A 19,368-nucleotide genomic window follows, 5' to 3' on the forward strand; every position below is an offset into this window, starting at 1 on the left:
AATTTATCAGTTATTTATATACGAGACTGACAATCAATAGACTTCTCGAGGTTGATTTCTGTTTAGATATTCAAACTTTAATAATACAAAAATATGTTTTTATCTTAATAAAAGGCATTGTTGCAATTATATCCGTACTATAATTGATTAATTACTGGTAAGAATTGAGGCTCAGCGCAATCTATGACTACCGTATCCATCTAATATTTTAACACCACACACCTTGTCAATTGCTAGTAAAAAGAATTATTAAAAATATTCAAAAAATACATAAACGTAAAATTGTCAGAAGTACAGAAATAAATAATAAATTGTTTATTCATAAAGGTCAGTCAATTACTTTTAAATAATACGTCAATATAATTGTCAATATCGTTCAAGGAAGTTTATCATTTTAAATTTTCAGGTTTATTGAGCAAGGCTTGGTAAATATATATTTTTTAAAACCATGGATTATATAATATTATTGTAATGTCATCTAGTTGACAGTAATATTTGTATGTGCCGTTTTCACGTGTGACTCTAAAGACTGTTACTTGTTACAGCGATCGAATCACTGCAGGGACAAAAAAGTTTTTTTCTTTCTATGTGCGTTATTAATTATTAGTAATTGTATGTTTGAAGCCACAATATGCCAACCAACCGTTGGGCAGTGAAATAATACGAATTTCCTATAAATTACGTAATTACTAACAAATTTCCTTTGAAACAAATCATTCCCAAGCGTTAGTGTCATTTAGATAATATGTCAGTTCAACAACGGCATAGAGGCATTTTACGTGAAGCGAACAGCGACCTAAAGTGAATTCGTAGAATTTGTAGCCAAGATACTATTTAATTATAATATTTCTAGTATAATAAATATAATTCAAGCATTTCTTGAAATAAAAAAGTATAGATCGACCTGTTCTAAAAAGTTTTTAAAACTTTTCACGAAATCAATGTTTACTTTATCTATTTTACCGGTTTTGGAGGTCAGACTATTTTTATTTTTCAACATTAATTTTCTAATGAAAATGAAAATGAGACATCTATTAAAATTGAAAAACGCGATATTTAAAAAAATCATATTAAACATCTTCTCCAAAAAAACCTCATTCACTTCGCTGTGCGCTTCACGTGACATTACTGCCCCTATAGTGACAAATAAACGACCATTTTGAGCAGAGGGAACTATGATACGGAAATAGCATTTTTACAGTTGTTATATGATTTTTATTTTCTTTTTTTATATTTAAGATCCCGAATCCAATGTTAAATAATTATATTAAATTAAATATTATTATTATATTAAATCTCTATTTAAACAAATATGTAGTAATATTCTGGTATTTCAATTCTATTTGATCTGTTTCAATAAGAAACATTATGACGTTAACGAATATTTTGTGACTATCGAATCTTAATACTTGTAAACAAAATTTTAATTTTATATTTAGCTCTATTAAACCGGTCGTGTCCATAAATATGCTTGTCTATATGTACAGAGCAAAAATATATCTCAAAAATGATTTCATTGATCAATCAAGTAGTTAGCTTTCGGACGTTGCTAAGCCAAAAAATTACCTTCGTATAATCTCCACGATGTACATATCTAGCCATATAGAGGGTTCACGTGTATTTTTATTCCAGTGTTTCTTACTAACTTATATTTCTCCAAGAGTCAGGTAAGTGGAACTACTGAGTATGAGCTATTAGTAAACGATTATGGGTCGTTAACCAAACATTAGCGATAAGGGACACTTAATTCATGTAATTAACTGCGGTCGACAATACGCGTATTTATCATTTAGTAAAAATAATATTGTTATCCGCAAATTTCTCACAATTTTAACGGTTTAACGGAGTGAATTCTCATATTACAATTACATATACATATATGAAAATAAATACTAAATTACTAAGGGTAAGCACCAGAGTCGAGGTTTATTAGCGCGAAATACGATTCCCGTCTGTTAAAATACTGTTCTCACATACAGCAATCCTGTAGTGTGAAGTGTAATTTAAAACTTTCTTAGGCTGATTCGATCGGTAGTGAACTTATTAAAAACTTTATCTTGACTTAGCTTTAACTAGAAATAAAGATTGTTCTTGTAATATAATATATACATATTTATCAGTTTATATATATAAACATAAACTTATAAATTAGTTTATTTATTTAGCGTAGTTTTTTGTTATTTTTACCAATTTCCTAAAAGGCCAACAAAAAAAATTGCCAATAAGAATGTATCACTAAACTTCAAACCGTTTGCCCCGATATATAAAAAACATATTATTTTACATTATTATCTGTTTGCTGGCGCTAGATTTGCAGCTTTGTCTCGCACAATTCGCCGATTTCCATCACTTGTCATAAACTTAGCGTAGACTAACGCAAATTAAGTTTTTGTTACATGATTGTATCTGAGTAAAAATATGAATGTGATGGACTTTGATATAGATGCCACTAAGTCTCGTTTCTGAATCTCACCCTTTTTTTTATAGAACAGGGGGCAAACGGGCAGGAGGCTCACCTGATGTCAAGTGATACCGCCGCCCATGGACACTCACTAATAAATCACCCTTACCACAGTTAGTTAATAGTGATAGTTGGGTTCGCTATAGAAGTATAGAGAATTAAAAAAAAACAGTCCGGTCCGATTGGCCGAACCTGTTAAGATTCTAGACTGTATACATGACAGGTGGCTGTGGGGGTGAACGGGTGGTCGTACAAAGCTCGCGGAAAGTGTTATTGAACGAACTATTCAAGCGTAAATAGACATGCCCTGACGTATCGGAAAACGTGTGCAATTTCCTTACTCTAGGCAAATTGTGGTTGTGTTTTTCGTAAATGTTTCTTATAGTTATTCTCTTATATTTTAAGACTAATCCGAACGAGTCCTGATCAAATAATAACGGGTAATTTTTCGCAACGTTATTTTAAAGCAATTTCGTACATATTTATATTAAGTATAGATCATATTTACAAAAATAGCTTCGTCATATCTCCTAAAATTAGTCTTAAAAGTTCTCAAGTTTCAACGGAAATGCCGTTAGTAACCTGCGGATGAATTTCATAATTGGACGTCGAAAAAGATTGCGAAATTCCTTCCTTTGCATTTCCACACTAGCTCCCAGTACCTTCCTTGGATCTTTAAGAAAAGAGCAGGCGTTTATGGGTGGGTGGCAGTTATTACTTGTTCATACTGACCCACCTGCTCGTTTGCCTTCTAACGCATAAAAATTGTATTTGCAACACGTATAAGACTTAGTTTACGTCATAAGTCAAGTCAAAAGTTTAGCAAAGACAATGAGTTCTGAAAACTTCTTTAATGGATATAAAAACGATAAAAAATTACAATTTTGAACATTTCTAAACGTAGTATTTTAATGTATAGTAAGTACTCGCTTAAAACAAAGATAATAAATATATATATTAGTTTTGGTATTAAATACTCAACTGCAGTGGCTTAGTGGCTTCATCGAGCGACTTGCGACATACATTTATTATATGTGCGCATTTAACCTTTGCTCGATCGGTGAAGGAAACATCGTGAGAAAACCGGCTTTCCTTAGAGTAAAAAAAATCGATGTCGTGTGTCATGCATAGGAGGCTGATCACCTACTTCCCTATTACATTGATAAATGATCATGAAACAGATTAAGAAATCTGAGACACACACAAAAGTAAAGGTTGTAGCGAAACTGATTTATTAATTTTATTAAATGTTCACATTCCAAATATTCTAGTGTAATTGAAACAAAAGATATTTGTAATTATAATTAAATTTATAGTCTTCTTAGATGTATAAACATTAAAGTAGGTACATTTTACGGCCCGTAGTAACAGAGAAGCAATAAATCTCAGTCACATAACATCAGACATTGGATCCGAAATAAAGATAACACTCGAATAAGTTTAATGGTAATAAAATCGTCGTTAACTTGTGTTTGCTCGCATAATAATTTCCTGGGTATATTACACTTATAATAAAATATTTTTCAATGTGAAAGGTCAACAGGAAATTGCAAAGGCTGAATTTATTAAAAAAAAAAATTATTATTGTAAAACGAAGGAAGAAGAAGGAAAAATCAAACTCAATCATGGATTTAAAAGCGGTTGGATTGAGTGATTTTCATACTTTAGGTTTATTTTCTATTATTCTTCCGTACTTATTGTGAGGGCATATCCACAAATCTTAAGAACCCGATGTATAACAATAATCTTTATAAAAATAACTATTATATTCATGTTTATTAATACTAAAGACATAAATAAAAATGAATCAGTATCAAGATCGTTTAATCTAATTTCTGCAGTATCGCTTAGATTTATCAATTAAATTATTTAGACCAAAATTCTCCAGATACAATTAATAAGCTTTTCACTATTTATTTTTTTATTAACCATACAACACAAAAAAATATATGAAAAAAATGTTGGAATTATTACATTAAATAAATTTAACACTAAATACTAAAACACTTAAAAACTACAGATATGACAATTCTTTACCAGCTGTTGCATTGTCTAAGCGAAATCTAGTCATTAAATTATTATGCGTTTGACGTATCGTCGGAAACGACGGGTAAACGTCGATTAAGGTAAACAAACATATATCATGCGTAAGCTTATCGCATACGAATGTAAATATTATACTTATACATACGGGAGGTATTACGATACTTACGTTAGCTTGATGCACGGGCCCTCACCGGTGATATACCTACAATACGTAATTACGCTTACACTGCCAAAGTATCAATTCAGATTCAATCCGAGATACGATATTTTTGATATACGGAGGGTCGTTTTAAGTATCGTCTCTGAATATAATGCGAATGTTGTATTAATATACAACTGCTGTAGACATTTATTATTATAACATTATATTATACAGATAAATATATTTTTATTAATAGGTATTTACCTTAAGTACAATCCTAATATATTCTCTTGGGATCGTAAGAGTTTAGTATGGCATAAGGGACTGGTGTAAAAACTAAATGACCTTTAATACCACAGCGGTTAACGGTTCAGAAATAAATAAGTGACAGCTGCATACCATCGGTGGACATACACAATTGCATCTGTTTTGCTAATAACTCTTTTTCTGTAATAGGTTAGTACATAATGTGGTTTTTAATGCTTAAAACTGAGGGAGGGTATTATAGTGATGATAATCCATAGACCATTTAGCCTTACAGCGAGTTCCTTCACTACCCACCATAATATTCAAAAATAAGCGTTTAATAATTTGTAATTTTTTTGTAGAAATATTAGGCTTATCAAGTTTTTATGCCTCGTAGTTAACACGATAAAACAGTATGCATTTATGGAAAACATTGAAAATGACAGGTACACTTCAATAGTTTTTATTGCTTGCTTGTTTGCTTATTCATGTGATCGCATGTTAGTTAACGGTCTGCAGTAAAGAGGCCAGCCGGCAAAACCGGTAGCGTTTTTACAGCATAGAAAACATAATAAAAGTAATAAATGATAATAATATATATAATAAATAAGTGCAATTACTTAATCAATTACCATCTAAAATCCGCAATATTGATGTGTTTGACAAATTCAAAAAGGGCAGTAAAGATGCATATTAGAGTGAACACAGTTGACTTAAATTAAGACGGCTAATGGCGACGTGTATCTCGCTCGTGTATATACATATTAATATTAAGTTTCTCTTTTATTTTTGTGTAATGAGAAATAAAGTATTTTAAACGTAAACGTAAAAGAAAATATTAAATCTTTTAAACGAGAAAATATTTTTGTGCATTGCCTCTGTCTGTCTGAGTATGAAGTATCTTAGTGTTCAGTTGTATTACGGAGCTTTTTCAATGATATTCAATGAATGCACACTCTAGACAGTATTAATGCTAAAGAAAACGTTTATATTAAAAAGTAGAACAGAACCGCGGTTATACCGTATATCATATATTATACCTAGCAAAAGAACAAAATTTTGGTTAAGGTAAGATTCAGATGTCGTCCCGTCTCTGTATCTTACCCTTCGACTTCTATCATCACGCTTGTTATGATAAATTAATAAATAAATATGTATATGATATTTTTGTATGTGCTCTAAATGAATGTCATGTTTGCCTCTAAGTGCTAGTCACATTAAAAATTGTGTTTTGTGTTTGTTTTTACCAATGTATCAGTGTTGGCAAACTTTATCAATAAAAATTTAAAAAAATCACCAATTCACTTTATACATTAAAACTTGTTTTTAACAAGTCCTCCTACTGACCTAGTGGCTTCTTGACCGCATTATGTTTCAATATTAAATTCATTTTATCGAGAAGTCATAACTAGGTATGTGGTTAAATAATACTTTTTAAATCTTATTTTAATAGAATAACCATAGAGTGGTACTAAATAGACGGAAATGATATTAGAAAAATAAATAAAGATTATTTGTAATCGGTCTGTCGGTGATATTAATGCATCACATATCTTTATCATACATCCATGTCCCACCGTTATATTGATAACATTTACGTGATTATCCAAAATAACTTCTTTGATTCTCACATGGTTGGCTTCTTCTGAATGATTTAGTTCACCTCTAATACTATATTTCTTAGTTGATTATATATCATATAGGAAACCTCGTATTGTTTGTTGCCTATTATAATATTGCTCATATAAATTATAATGATATGACTAAGTGACTTTAAAAGGCACGTATCTAAATATGTACATAAATATTGTAATAGAACTTTTGTAACAGATTTAACGCGTTTTTATGTTTCCCGCTGACGTTATTTCGAATGCTTAATAACAGTCGGTCAGTAAAGTGTTTAAAATCTCGTTATTTAATGAGACTGTTAAGAGTTCAGCTAAAGATGTTTTGTTTAAACAAATTAATAGATCTTCGTTTGTTTTTGAGGAATTCGAGTGAGACGCTTTTTGTTTATGACTATTTGATATGTATAATTGCCAGATAGGATTTCGTAGAAAGATTACTACAAAATAAACATACACAAAGTTGGGATGGCATACATATATTGATAAAGTAAAGTAGGTCAAGAACCTCATTTAATCTTGAGTATAATTATATAATTAACATTTAACTTATTTTTTCTAAGTTAAGATAAAAATTAACAAAATTTACTTAAAAACGTGTATCATAGTTATCAACCAAAAATTAATTATCTTTATCGCATAATATGCTATCTAATGCGTATTCGCTTCAGACAAATTCGCAGACATAAAATTAATTGTAATCACAGTTCATAATAAAATGCTAATCAATAAAATACTGATAAATAAAAAAGAAACTAATGATGAACTTAATAGCGTCTCACGTGTTGAGGCACGCGGGCTATTTCTTTAAAACTGGTTAAGAAATCTCGCTCGCCAGTTATCTCACGCGGAAATGAGACGTACTCTTGAGGCCGTCACGGCGGTTGCAACGTTTAATTTTTACACGGTAAATAAACACCGATTACATTAGATAATATTGGACAGTAAATAAATAGTCCGTCTAAATAGAATAGATTTTGTTCGTCAAAATCCAATAATTACTCTACCGGGACTTTATTAATAATGTATAATTCTTTGAACGTGCATGCACACCTACAGAAATCTGCGTCATACGTAATAAAGATTATATAATTAGACTTGTTTTTAGGGTAAAACCGTAACACTTTCCACGAATGACTAAAAGCAATTTTAACATTATGTTTTATCATTTTGTCCATGTCCCTGGACATGCCCACCAGGGTCATTGAAATGGCGTACTGTGGGCTCTAAATTAGCTGAACCATTGCGACTTGAAAGAGTGAGGTCATATTAAAATTTCGCAATCCTTTTCTCTTATATTTGTTTGAATTGTTCGTATGACTAAATATTTGTCTGATAGTAAAATTTCTTAGTAAATGTTTTATTTATGATTATAAAAAAATATGCGAGACGGCTATTAAATTACCAAGTAAACAATTTTTCAACCGGAATTCAAATTATCAAACAATTTGTGTTTAGAAACCGAAACCAAATAGCTTGATTGACACGTTTCATGCTGCACTCGCGTGAAGCGTTGTGTACACACTGAGAATTCAAATAAAATAACGGCAATTGTAGTCTATAATCTATGGTACAACAGTTCCACACTCCTGAGGTTCGGTTGTCTATAGACAAACAATAGCTGGAATTTTATTATATTTTAATATAATAAAATTTATAGCAAAATAAAGCGAATACAGTGGTAATAATAAAGGTGACTAGCGTTTTCTGCCTGACACACGAAACGGATTTTTTGGTTTTATACATATACCGATTACAATAATTCATAAGGTAGGTCCATAGAGCATCCTTAGTGCTGGACTTAAGTATTTGGGCGTAACTGAGTAAGCAATTTAGGGTTGTCTAACGATATATATACAGATTCTCAAATAAAAAAGTCTTGATTATAATCTATGACAGCACGGTGATAAAGTAAGCCCGCCGTGTGACTTCAAGACTAAAGACTTAATAGACAAAAATACTCTTTTATAGTTTCTTCTATATTTTAATATGATTATTAAAATATGATCTATTATTATCTTAATTGATGTTAAATATGACGCATCTATCTTAATATTTGTGATTCTTAATTATATTAATAAATAAAGAGATTGTATGCGTTTTTATACTGACCCTAATGTGTACCTGATTTGCTAATTAACATCCATTGTACATCTAGCTTTATATACATGCTTGCAAAACACGTTATTGCCAACTTTAAGTCTTTAAGTGTACAGTGTATAGAAAGAAAAAATTATTTCAAGAATGCATTTGAAGTAGAGGAAGAACTCGAAAACTTTAAATTTCCGCTAAAAAAACACCGTTCAGTCGCGGTCATTTGGAAGGAAAGTCTATATTAGCCTCCATGGTGTGCACAGCAAGGTAAGGGGCCGCTACTTCCAACATAAAGCGTACCAATTCTTAAAAGGCCGGCAACAATCTTGCGAGCATTCTGGCAGTGTAAGTGAGCATGGGCGGCGGTGTCAGTTAACATCACGTACCTCCTGTACGTTTGCCACCTGTTCTATAAAAAACCGTTGCAAATAGTGCAATCAAGCAATTATACTCACTAATAGCTTGAACAACGGCATATAATGGCTTGAATACAAGTGTCGGTGAATGGCGCTCAATACAGCATGCCAGTATCTCTGATTACATACCAAGCCAATATTATGTAGAAAGTTGCCTTTCGTCGAACGTTTTTTCTTGTCCGGTGAAATTTGCTGGTAATTCAAATGAAAACCTGTTACATAGTTCTTCGATTTTCTAAGGGATTTTTTTTCTATGTAATAGGAGGCAAACGGACATGAGGCTACCTAGGCTAATGCTAAGCGATACCGCCGCCCATGGACACTCACATTGCCAGAAAGTTCGCAAATGCGCTGCCGGCCTTTCAAGAATCGGTACGCTCTTTTCTTGAAGGACCCTTAATCAAAACCCTTAGGCAAAAACTGCCTTAGAAAACGCTCAGTTGTGAAACGACGGACGTCGAGATGATATTTTGTATTTCACAATCAGATAAATAACATCGAAAAGTTTTTATAATTAAAATTTAAAATTATTCGTAAATAATAGTTTTATTTGCTTTAGAGCGACAAAAGCAATTGTGTATGAATATAAACTGCTCAGTAGTTAAACATATCAGACGGCACGTGTGCAATTGTCAAAAACTGATTTTTAAACGCGAATTCAGGTTTTGAAAGAACCTCTTACCAATGTGACAATAAATCCAAAAAAATATAATGAATATAAAATAAAGAATATTTTATAACGGTCCAGGCTAAGCAATTATTTTTGTTTGTATTCAACAAGTAGCGGGAGTTTTGATTCACATTACGAAATAGATTGCGGTTTTTGTATGCTAGCTCTTAAATGACTGAATTTAATTACTTTGACTAAATATATGCTGTTGTGTTTAGTAATATCAATTAACGACTGAATACTTTGTTATAAATAATTGCTTGTAAACGTATTATTAGCGTTATCTAGATAAACGAATTAACGCACTAAAGTATGTAAACAAAAATAGAAAATTCTTATAATTATTAAATATTAAATTCTAATAGGTTAGCTTGTATTGACGAATGTCTACTACAATCCGTCGATTGGTTATTGGCACACTTTTAACTAAATTTGGATTAAGATGTTTATCTCCGAGGGTCAAAGATTGATTAAGATAGGTTATTGGGTTTGTGCATTAGCCTATCTACACCAATCTTATTTTAGTAATACTAGTTAATTAAAATAGCCCTCGCAACAGTAGATCACGCTTTTATGTATTTACCCCAACCCCACGAGAGGCGTCCTTGCCGACCCCCTATGCCCGGCAACAGGTGGGAGGTTAGGAGAAACAGTGGGGGCAATCAACAACTGAATGGGCAATCCACTTCTTATTTCACGGCCCCATTATATACGTTTAATGGTATTTACTGTAAGTACAATTTGACTGAATTAATACATATTGTAATTCTAGAACATTACGTATTTATACTTTGTTTATTCAATGAATATCTACCATTATTGACTATTCGTCTGCGAATTATTCATGTGTAGTGGATAAATTAGAAAGAACTAATTATACATAATACAAAACATTGGCAATAATTGCTTGCAAATAGTAAATTCGTAATATGTTGTACAATTACACTTTGAAAAGAAAATGTAATTAAAATGAATAAAGTCTTTTTATTATTATTATAATTATTATATGTATTAACAATAACTAAACCAAAACAGAGTCAACAGGCTTTTATAAAATCCGTATTGAAGCGTAACCAAAAGAAAACTTCGTATGAATTTGGCAGCGATGTGACGCCATTTTGCAAACAATCTTAGTTGCCAAAAAGCAATGAGTATTTCTGTAATTTTTTAATCGTTTTTCTCTTTGTTTAATTATTATTTGAGCGTTTAACAGCAGTTAACATTTTGTAACTGTGTGAGTTTGCTAGTTGCGCGTGATGTTACGGTAGTAAATTAAATCTTGGGTTCCTAATTTGAAAAACACTGTAGTGTAATGTGGGTGGAAAGATTAATTAGATTCGTAAAAGTAATACCCTTTTATTGGAAGCGTTAGAAGTCAATAAAGATTCCGCAATACAGTACTTGATTGCGTAATATATTACAGGTTCACCTTTCATTTTATGCCACGGGTTCCTATCAGAAAGCTGTGTGAGCTATGTGCATGGGCTTAGCCAAGCCAGAGCTTCTTGTGATTATATTGTGAAGTAAATGTTGGCAACTTGGTCCACCACAAGTACCGAAAACATATTATACTTAAGTGAGCCCAGTGAAAGTATAACTATGAAAGTATAATGTTACATCATACATATGTTTAGAAATAACTCAATTGAAATAACTATTTGTCTCATATCGACTTGGGTTAGTAAATTTTTTTCAACGTTTTCCAAATTAATCAATCAATCAAAACTAATTTATTCATATAGGTATACTAATGTACACTTATGAACGTCGAAAAAAATAAATATACATTAAATTAATATGAGCCAGATTCGTAAGAAAGAAAGAAAGTTGGAAAGAAAGTTCAATCCAGTATTACTACAGCCTCTTACTCTTGACCCAATTTCCACCCCTTTACTAATGTAGGATGCTCGGTAAGAAATTCTAGTAGTTCATATAATTGAATGTTTGATACCCTATTTGTATATTGATACTTTAATTTACTATTTGAAACAGATGCCTGATAAAAACATTTATCAATAATGTATTGCTTTTTCACAGTTTAATCATGTCATAAGTGAACGAGTTTGTGGGTGCGAGTACACAATGAGAGTATTTGTGAAATAAGCAATTATATGTAAAACGGCTGTAAGTATTCCCAAAATATTCATTGTATCAATTTGTTGATTTACAGAAAAAGTATTTGACAACCAACAATCTATGACTCGTAGAGGTACTTAACTATAGAACTACTAAAGACTGTACATTTTATTTTTGCAACATATTTAACGCAATACAAAACAACTTTCAAAATGTGCCATATTCGTACTTTCGCTATAATAAGCTGATCAATTAAAGAAAAAATGTTAACGATATAAAATCGTAAAAGTGACATTAATTATGCTAATGCATTTATAAGGTTCCACAGGCGGCAATATTAGAATTCCAAGCGGATTTGTGTTACTCCCCACAACATCATCCATTACAGGCTTACATTCAACGATTTGAATGAATACTTTTTTATGGGACAGGGATTGAACGATTGGATTACGTATTAAACGCCTTTTATATGCTACTACAACAGCGTGAAGCTGCATTGACATTTATTATGTTCATAAGAGATTGCAAGTAAATTGGGCAGCAAGGAATCCTGTCTGTCTGCTGGATTCGCGCGCCTAACATAATATCCATACAGCGTTGAGTTGTACTTATCATAAGATTATACTATATGCATACGTTGCATGGGCGGCGCTATGCAGCCCTTATCGATCGAGATAAGGAGGGCATTGAACTTACTGACGCGCGACGAGCAATTACTTTCATATGGCTTGATATAAACGTCGAAGCGACGCCGGTCATAATTGTTCCAATAAATGGCAAACAATGAAGCTTTCGCATTCTATTTGAGTTTTATGAAGCATGTCAGTGTTACGATTTAATTTATTCATTAATACATCGTTGCATTAATAGTCATAGCATAGTAAAATCAGGCAACATCCATGATAAGACAATGGGCGGCCATATCGCTAACAAGCGATGTCTTCCTAGCTATACTATTTAGAAAAATGAAAAGAATGGATAAACTGCAAAAAATTTGCAGCTTATCAATCTTTTCAATCAGTTCCTCATTCACGTCAGAGGCATGAGAATCCGTATAATCTAGAATATGCAGAAAACTTTGTGGTTACATACTTTTAGTGCGGGTAGAAAGGAAATTGGAAATACATCAAAGCTTTAGAAGCGGCGTTTAATTTGCGGCTGCTTTCTTTTACACGATGAGCCCAGGACGATGTTTGGTCAAAGAATACACCACGGTTTTTTTACAGTTTTACTGAGAGTCAAGGCCAAGCCGTCGATCTGAGTAATAACCGCTTCCGATAACGATAACCTGGCTCTTGCATCTTAATTATTTACTCCAATGAGCTACATTCAGAAGATTCTCAGTGCATTCGGAATCGCGAAAGGAAGTTCATCGAAACGACTGAACTAAAATTTTGAGGTCAATAGCATCGGTTAATAGGCCAATAGACCCGCTGTAAGGGAGTTGATGAAGATAAAACATAGACGAGAAGTACGCCGACCTGCTTCCGCAGGTATATCTATTGATTTATACGCTTTTGACGACTGTATAGATAAAAAAGAAGTCTATAGGTAGGTGGTAGAGAAATGTTACTGAGCGAAGTAACCCGTAAGTATAACTTCAGTCTGTATTGAAGGCATTGCTAAAGTCAAGCTAAGTGAGAACAATGAGGTGTCTACTATCCATCACTTATCGGTTATCTTCAGAATCATTAACTACTGCAGTAGTCGTGATACATGATGGTGTTCATTAAGGTTGTATTGAAATATTAAAATACTAATTCGCTAAATAGAGCTTTATATGACCAGTATTGGAAGCATCCATCCTGGTTTAAATTATACAGTTATACTATAATACAGTTAAAAATGTTTATAATCTTTTCATAAAAGACACGGTCGAAGTTAATTAACGTTGATCCAAATCTAATATAACCTTACTTTTTCCGTAGGTTATCGAACAAATTTAGAACGAGTTTACTAAAGACCAAACTGTCCAATAAAATATACGCACTGAGTGAACCATTCACGGTCAAATGCTAAATTATCGTTAATTATTCAATTTATTGAATTGTGTACAATTTAGGATATTCAAATATAGGAAACGCGCGAATTATAATAGCGGTTTGCCGGGACATTTAACAAACAATTGTTTCGATAACAATGATAAGAAGGTTTGACCTATATTGTGTTTTGCATTTAAATATTATGATAATCATAAAATGTCTGTATTGGAGTCTCGAAGCGGCACATAAAAAATAATATAATCTGTTCGATATATCTGATAGATTAACAATTCGTCAATATTTTTAGTCACAAAACTTATATAAAAAAAAAATTGTTATATTTTAGAAGGACACTTTTTTAGCGGCGTTTGAGAGAAAAGAGACCAATAGCGTGCGACGAATAAATATTTCATAAAAATAATAATATAATCGTAGGAGCCTTGACTTTAATAAGTAAATGAAAGGGTTGTGAATCGTGACGCAGTTACCCTGGTTTACCTTCATCACGAGAAAAACCCACAGCTTATTATACAATTGATAAACAACCTTATTTTTTTAGAACTAAAGTCGATATTTTATATGGAGCATCGCTAATTAATTCCTTGGTTAATTACATGGAACGCAGTTAGTCGATCGAGCGCACGAGTCGATAAATTGTATCGAAATAACAAGAATCGAGGTTGCGGTTTACAGTAATATTTTGAATTTGCATAATTTATGTCGTATAAGATGTCCTTTATTTACGATTTAAAGTGGTTAAATTTAAAACAATTACTTATTATTAAATAAATTATTATTAACTTACGTTTATATTATTGAAAATAAAATAAATTGTTTACGATAAGGAAAACAGTACTTAAAGTTAATTATTTAAGAAAGTGAATATATGAACTACATATACATATACAATTAACAGAATATTGCCCAAAAGCCAACGAACTGAAACACCAATTAACTAAATATTGATTTTGTGAATTTTAGTTTGATATTTGAATATTTAATTTTTTATTTGAGCACTCTTTCGTGATTTCCAGGAAAAAGCCTTGACCATTGAATCGGAAACGAGAGGTGTAATAAGTGGATAGGGTATCAAGAGAATTCTCGTAATAATTACTAATTATAAGAGATTGTATGTACAAAAGCATATAAGGATAAATAATACAAAAATATACGATGTACATGTCATAAAATTGACGCTATACTGGCATTTTAATATGAAATATCACAGGCTATCAAGGAACAACTATTCGCTACCAGTTCGTAGACGTGCTACGAAATTGTTCGTTAAACTTGTTGTGATGTTTACGAATAATTTCGTAGCACTTTCGTAGGGTTCGCTGAAAATGATTGATCAGGACTATATAACATACATAAGTTTTATATAACTATTTACCATAGTACACATATAAAACAGAGATTGTTTTATATTTTACGTGCCTAGTTCAAAATAATATTTAATTATTTAAATTGGTCAAGCAAATCATAGGTAAGTGATAAAGATTATTAATTTAAGTAGACGACAACGATTTTATCTAGTGTTTATGCAAAAATCATATAATCTTTAGACTACGGTTCGCAGTATTACAATTATCACGTGTTTTATATATAAACGTTAGTTGTGGTTTCATCAAATTGCATAAATATTAAAAAAACATACCTAGTAAATAAGAAAACGTATGAACTAGTTAAAACTGCTATTAAAACTAAAGTCCATGCACCAACAAATTAATTCCCGCCTACGTCACAGTAACCAGAAACGCATGGCAGTGACTAAGACACTTTACATCCTGACTCGTTATTCTTAGTGCATTACTATTAAACACTAATCATTTCCGGTAAGATAACTATTAATTTAAGAAAAAAAAATTAAGATAATTACTTAATATTAGGTTACTTGACTAAGACCCGGATCAGATATAGGTACACTGATCGATCAGTGCCCAAAACCGGTAGGCCATTTTGAAATATAAGAAATCTTTTGGATTTAATAAAATATCAAATAAATCAGTGGCGCTACAATCTCTTTAGGTCTTGGCCTCAGATTTCTGAATCTGTTTCATGATCATTTTTTTTTAAATCTAATAAGGCTTACAGAATCTACGTTAATGACTAAGACAGTAGTAATATAAAATTGAAGACATTATTAATATAGTAAAAAATAAAATAAAATAATAATAGGCTAACACATGTCGGTTTCCTCACGATGTTTTCCATCATCGAGCAAATGTTAAATGCGCACATAGAAAATTTTTGGATTTAATAGTAATCTTTAAACAAGCAGAGTGAGTACTATTTATTTGATTTTATCATTAATCAAGGTTTCGTATTTCAAATGATAGAGCAAGGCTATCACAGTCATAATGGGTGATTGATAACATGATAAAATAATTTTATTCGCAAATTTTACTAGCATCACAATTGGCCTAGATTCTGTTATTTATAAGTAAAGATATAATATCTATTTAAAAGATAGGGTAGGATTGTAACAACACAAAAAGTATTGTCCCAGGTTCAACTTATTTTTGGTTAACATATAAATATACGAAATAAGGCAAATGCTTCATACTTGATTTCCGCACCATGCTGATTTATGTAAGATAAGAGTTAGAGATTGTTATGGTAACTATGTGTATTAGTATAGTCTCATTATTTTGTCATCAATTTTTTGAATACATTTATAAATATCGTTCATAATATACGTATGTGGATTAAAAGCTTTTTACTTTGCGTCTTTATGACAAAACAGATAATCTTAATAAATGATAAATCAGGTAATGTTACAAAATATTCTACATACTCATTACATTCAAATTTTGGCCATGCTAAACCCATCGTAGGATGCGATTTCAGGTCAGTGACTATTTGTAAAAATTCTCAATTCACTTAATTATTTTATAAGAGCATTCTTGTTTAGAATAATACTAAAGATAGAAAGAAAAGTACGTACTATTTATAGGCAAGCATACCAAGCTGTCAACTGTCAATCCAAAAACACAGAGAGCACAATATTATACACACTGCAGCCATGCACCATGCACCGGCGTCCGACGCTGACTGACTCAAGTAAACAGTACATAAATTAATTGCAAAAAAATTACGCATTAACCGCACTAGTATCACGCATGACGCATTCAGGGTTGTCGCCTTGGACGACATATGACGTACAGGGTTTTTGCAAATCATAATTATTTCTTTTTTAATTATTGCTTAAATATTATAAACTAAGACTACAAAAACATTAAGAAACCACTTAGGGTGTACCCTTAATATCGATGTAAATAATTTCCTGTTTATATAGCTTTAAAAGATACGCAAAATATTTTGTCATAAACTGAAATATCCGGCTGTTGCAGGTTTGCGTGGGTTGTTTCGTCGGTACTTAAAATAATAAGTAGTTACAAGTAAAAAAAATAGCCTTTATTCAAGTACTAATTACTTTAAGTTTATGTTAATTTTATATTTAATATTACACGACCTCCGAAGGAGTGAATGCCTCCTCCACATTCTTTCAGCTGTCTTTCATCTTCGATACTATTTTCCAAACTTTTTCTAATGTCTGCGAAGACGAATATTTTTTGTTTTTAAACATATATTTTCTTTAAATTATAATAGTTCTTCGTGTGATTATAGTGACCTCGTCAATGCATTCATGGGAACATTTTGTAAGTGCGGAAATATATAGATATCTTAAAAAAGAATAGTAGCTTCCATAATTATAGTATTCGTAGTAAAGACAATATGAATTATTATAAAACAATTATTATTTTTTTAATTATTGTATACTCAAGATGTGATGTGGAATATGGTGTTATGGTTGCAGATCCTTCCAAACATTGTATACAAGAAAAACTTTGCGATTAAAAAGAGTGACAATTCGTTTATTGCCAGTTATTCTCGTCCGTTCTACGCCCTTGATTTGAGAACTGGCTGTAATTGTATAATTAGAAGCAATAAGCATTTAATATGTATTTCTTTATTGACGTTCATAAATGTACATTGTGTTACCTAAATGAATAAATGACTTTGACTTTGACTCGCATTGAATATAGGTATGTATATTAATGTACAAATAAAAACTTGGGGATTTTTGTTGTGTGAGATTTGATACGATGACTCTCACTTAGGGTGAGATTTAATGAAATTAATAGAATTCAAGATTTGTGAATACTAAACCCCGTGGAGATCGTCCGGTTTGAGATGGGTAGTGAAGTTGTCCCTAAGTTGTTGAATATGAATGAATTGTATATAGATTTTTGTTGTTGATAGAGGTTGGGATTCGTTCGGAGATTTTTGTTTTTCAGTTTTCTCACGCTTATTCTCGTATATAACGAAGTTGTGTTTTACATTATCTTGTAGGAATAAATTGTAAAAAGCGAAATGAGACAGCCCTACGCTCTCACGGCAAACAGTGCGCTAAACTAACCATTCATCTCAATTACTGCTTTAGTAAGGTCTATAACTTAGCTATGTACTTTACTTATTAAGAATATATGAACTCATCCAAGTCGCATTTTAATTGCGATCCTTTTCTTCCAAGAACTTGTACTTAACTCGTATCTAAAAAAATATTGAACACTTTAAGATATATAAAAATATCAGGAAACATAATACTTTCGTTCATATTTTTGAATTATAAACCTTCTCGGATCGCTTTCCTTTAATACTTTGTTAAAAATTAATGAATTCTAAAATATGCCTTTGTATTAAAAAAAGCCTTAATTATGTTTTGTTTTATATAATATATGCGTTTATATATTTTTAATCTACATCTAAGAATTTTGTTGATTCTAAATCTACATTCATTTCACTTTCAAGTGTATCTACTGTGCATAGTAATAACCAATAACAGGCTTTAAAAGTTACCGTGGGATATATTTTCCATTACAGGTTATAGGTATATAAGGAATGAACATTCCAGCTTCTCTGGGTTTAACCCTCTTCTAAAGCGAGATAAATATAAACATCTTAACATTGATTTTATAATAAGAATAAAACCGATAAACCAAAATGCACAACAATTTCTGGCCTTTCCATCTACGTACATACCGCCATTATTTTATTTTTAAGAGCAAAAAATTATATTAAAAGCTGTATCATTATCGTTGCTTTTTACAAACCAATACCTTCTGTTAATCGTATACACATTGCTGCGCATTGCAAATGAAAAATTAAATTCTACTAAATGTGTTTTGTATATTTTACAATCAAGACTGGGGAGTCCTGTACGAGGTGAACACTTTTAAAATCAACTTACCATCTAAGTTAGTTACTTAAGTAACTTAAAAACTATTACGGAAAACTATGGATATCTGACAATTGACAGGTTCATAGTATATATAACAAGCAAAGTGTAAGTCATCACCATTTACTTACCATAAATAACGAACCTTGAGAAACAAGGTTTACATAAAGGAAATAAAACCGATAAATTCTATTGGGAAAGCTTTGAAAGATCGAATTCAAAGGTGTGACAAGTAATCGACGATATACCTGACCAACAAATCAATGTTTTTTTACTAGATGAGGACCAGGTCATCAGGTCTAATAAAGTCCGGGACGTTCGTATTAAGCTAGGCTTGAGTAGTTCGTGTCCCTGTGACCACGTGAAAA

At 31.5% G+C, this 19,368-nt stretch overlaps 1 protein-coding gene across 5 annotated transcripts in view; it reads right to left on the reverse strand.

Moving 5' to 3' along the window:
* Positions 1-19,368, reverse strand: part of LOC111004466 (nuclear factor of activated T-cells 5) — a 65,327-nt gene that overhangs the window by 21,953 nt on the left and 24,006 nt on the right. Inside the window, exon 1 of one of the 5 annotated variants that reach the window (XM_045629756.1) lies at positions 16,706-16,805. The exons of the other annotated variants lie outside the window; for them this stretch is intronic. The gene's annotated coding sequence lies outside the window, so the exon portion shown is untranslated. Of the gene's footprint in view, positions 1-16,705; positions 16,806-19,368 lie in introns of those variants that run through there. 5 annotated transcript variants of the gene reach the window in all.

This window comes from Pieris rapae, chromosome 10, assembly GCF_905147795.1.
Source record: "Pieris rapae chromosome 10, ilPieRapa1.1, whole genome shotgun sequence".
Classification (NCBI taxonomy): domain Eukaryota; kingdom Metazoa; phylum Arthropoda; class Insecta; order Lepidoptera; family Pieridae; genus Pieris; species Pieris rapae.